We start from the raw sequence: 3961 nt of genomic DNA, 5'->3' as shown, positions 1-3961 counted from the left end.
GCTTATTTTTTGCTTTCTCGCAGAATCTTGCAACAATTGAAGTCACCAGTCGCTAATCAACACGCTCGTGCTTTAGTAGTTCTCTCAGACATCTCATAAATAAACACTTTTCTGTCAGAGGTACGGAAATATATAGTTTTATTAACAAGTTCAACAATTGATATGCATACTGTTTTATTAGGATGATGGATCTCTGCAGAGAATCGCACTTAGCCTGCAGGAATCTTTCGGGGAGAATGGGTATGCTTTAAACGGTCGGGGCTATAGTGGCACTTGCGGCACGGCCGACATTTCCTCTTTTGCTGTCACAGAGGGCTAGATTTGTTCGCTATATGGTAACATAAACAATGCGCAAAGTAAAATTAGATAATAATTAATTAAATAATTTAATAATTTAATAATTTAATAATAAATAATTAAATAATAGAGAAATAATTTGTCTTGTTAAAATAGGTGTCACACTGTGAAACAAAGAGTTCTAAAAAAGCATTGTGGAATTACCTAGAAAAATTCGACTGGTACGCTGGTAAGTATTTGTATATAAAAAATGTTAGTCCTAATTATATTTAAATCTATACAATAATGAAAATATATAGTGACTAATGTCAAAACAGCCTATAAACTTACGCACATTTAATTATTTTTCGATTTAGCGATTGAATACATATTTCGATAGAAAATTTCCTTAGCTTTTTAATGCCACTTTATTTTTTTGAGCTGTGATTATCAGTTTTTGTTATACAGTTAAATAACGTGCAAGTGTCTTATTCATAACAAATTCAATTTTGGCTCATCCACTCTTTGGCATTAGTCACGCGATATATATCTAAGAAACATAATCAAATATCATCAAATATAAAATAAAATCTACCATTATTCTAATTTTGAATTATAGTAAAACATGCATAAAATTGGAATTTTGTTGTAAAAGAAGGAATTGACGTTAGGTTATTTAAAGTCTAGTAGAAGGTACAAAAGTTACGTGCATTCCCAAATTTCGTTTCCAAACTTCGTTTTTATTTTTTTCAATAAATAACTTTAATTTTCGGAGAATTACCGACCGGAATTTTAACGGATTTATCGACACAACCCAGATCAGACAAACAATGAAAACAAAGACTATTGAGACTACGTAATTTCTTCTGTTCGTTTTCTTCTCCTGTGTTTAGTATTATTATAGAACTCATTATTGAGTGAAAGTATTCTGGATGTTCATTAAAAAAAAAAGCATATTGTATTGAATGTATCACCGTGAGAGTAAGTTTTCGTTAAAAAAAAATAGTGAAATAGTGTAGTAATCTTTGACAATTTTTCATGATCATAACACATCTGCCACATTAAACGATAATAATCTGGATCCATCTTAATAGGAAAATGGATAAAATTTCTAGATGATATTTGCTCAAATATTATACACTAACTGCATCACGAAAGGAAAAAATTTCACAATAATTGCATAATAATATGCTTCGCCATAACGCAGCGATTTTGTTGGGATAAATTTTTAAATGTTATTTGCCCAAAATTGATATATTCAATTTAGAGTATAATTTACGCACAATTATTGTGTTATATTTATTATAATTGTGTAATATTTTATGTCATAACATTTCAAAATTATAATTTCAGAATAATTGTACATTTTAAAGCATACATATTGATTTATTTTATTTTACAAAATATTCTAAAAATAATAAACTCAAATACATTTATAAATTATTAGAGGTAATTTCTTTCCAAATTTAATTTGTCATCATTCCACTAAGATTTGCCATAATACTGCTGGTTTGTTGAAATACTATTTAGAAATAAATTGTGCAAATATTTATATATATTTGATGCAAGGTCTAATTTCTACATGTATTGTTGTTAAATATAGAGACATAATTGTAGCATTTCCAAATTTCATTAAGATTTCGTCATATAATTTATAAATGTTTTCCTATCGGGGCATTCAATAAGTTATTTTTCTGATTGTTGTAATAATGTTGAGAGTATGTAATATTTTTCTGCATTTTTTTTTAGATGGGACGGCCACGTAGTGTTTCCTAACCGAGAAGCAATTCTGTTAATTCAGAAATATATGCAATATTTTAATACCAACAATTTCCTTCGAGTTCTGCAAAAGTTTGGAAAGACATGAGCAAAGAGCTCAATGGAAGATGGAAACCGCATTCAGTTTATACATACGTGAGAGATAATAAAATGGAAGTCTCGAAGCAGCTCGTCAGAATTTGGGTATAAATATCCAACCTCCAAGACCAATACCATCGAAGTCGACCATCGAAGATGATATCATTGATGAACTATCAGAGGATTCTGAATCGGACAAATCATCTTATCATGATGACGAGAATGGAGATTCTGACATTGGTGTTGATTCGTTCCCTCGAGTTCTTTTACCCACTGAGTGGGAACAGATAAAGCCCGATCAGACTTCTAATCACCAACAAAAGAGATTGAAATCATGGGTTTGGCCAAATGTAATCACAAAAGCATTTTGGAATATGTACAAATTCCCATGTGCTTTTCTGGGCAATTGGTCATACGTACGCATAGAACAGGATGAAAATGAAAATTATGCCGTTGGATCTTTCTATTTAAAGTTCAAAGGATTATGTAAAAGCAAAAAATGTAATAATAAAATTGTTGGGGTTGCCTACAAAAAACCGGTCAACGGAGAACTACATTTGATAATCACAACGCGTGATACTCGTAATGATTATCACGAAGAAGTAAAGAGACCATTGAATGGTCCTGAAAGGAAATTAATTGGACGAAAATTAAAACGAAGAAGAGCCGCAGGATATCGGCAGAAATTACTTGCGGAGAATATGAAATTTGGAGAGAACGAACCTCCGTGGGTACAAAAATGTCATATTTACAGACAAGCAAAGATGGAACGCAACAAGGAAGATCTTGGCATAAAATCAGGCGCGAAAATGGACATGATAACTAGCATTCGCAATATGTTACAAGACATCCGATACAGCAATGCTATCCGCGAGATTGGAGCAAAGAAGTTTTACGTTTTTTACTGCAGCCCAGAACAAATTTTCGTAGAAAAAGAATACTGCCGAGTAAGAAAAGGATTTTCTCGAATTTGTCTAGATGCCACGGGTAAGGTGGTAAAAAATTTGAAATTATCCCAGGGCAAAAAACTGGCCACATATTTTTATACACGATTACCATCAATTTTGAAGGTAAAACTCTTCCTGTGTACCAAATGTTGTCGGAAAAACATGACGCAGTTTTCATCACATTTTGGCTTCAGGAATGGATACGAGCATGTAAGGCTACAATACCAGACGAAGCTATGTCTGATTTAGGACGTGCTTTGTTACTGGCTATGTGTGAAGCATTTAACCGCATGACACTAAAGGAATATGTTGACGTTCTTTTCAAATGGGCAACGAAAGACAGATATAAAACACCTCGGCCATATAACACTCTAATAAGAGCGGATGTGGCTCATCAAATGGCTGCTGTCGCCAGGTGGAAATGTATCAAAAATCTACGCCATCCTGTTGTCAAAGGTTTTATCTTCGTACTTTAATGATTGACTGTCAAACAGTGCAAGAGTTTGAACATGTATTTCGACTGACATGCATCGTTGCACTGCATCTCGACCAAGATGAAAGTATAATGATGTCAGGAAAACAAGTGTCGGTTTTTGAAGCTAGACGCCTTCTGGAAGAGTACATGGCTGAACATGGACAGATTATCGAGGAGCTGGAGACGTCGAGAGAGAACGTCGAAATTGATGAGGAAGTTGAAAATACTTTGAATTCAGTTGAAGAAAAAGATGATAAGAATTTAACCGTCACTCATCAATGGATTAAAAGTCTTATTTCAATGTCCACATCTCCTGATCAGCAAAAGATGGAGTGCCAGGCTGTAAACGGTTTTTATTTTCCGGAATTCATACAGTCACTTGAACGAATGCCAAAGAGTTTCCTAT

Source organism: Temnothorax nylanderi, unplaced genomic scaffold, assembly GCF_030848795.1.
Source record: "Temnothorax nylanderi isolate EJ_2023f unplaced genomic scaffold, tnyl_v1.0 TNYL_tig1088_pilon, whole genome shotgun sequence".
Taxonomy (NCBI): domain Eukaryota; kingdom Metazoa; phylum Arthropoda; class Insecta; order Hymenoptera; family Formicidae; genus Temnothorax; species Temnothorax nylanderi.
This window is presented reverse-complemented; position numbering follows the sequence as displayed.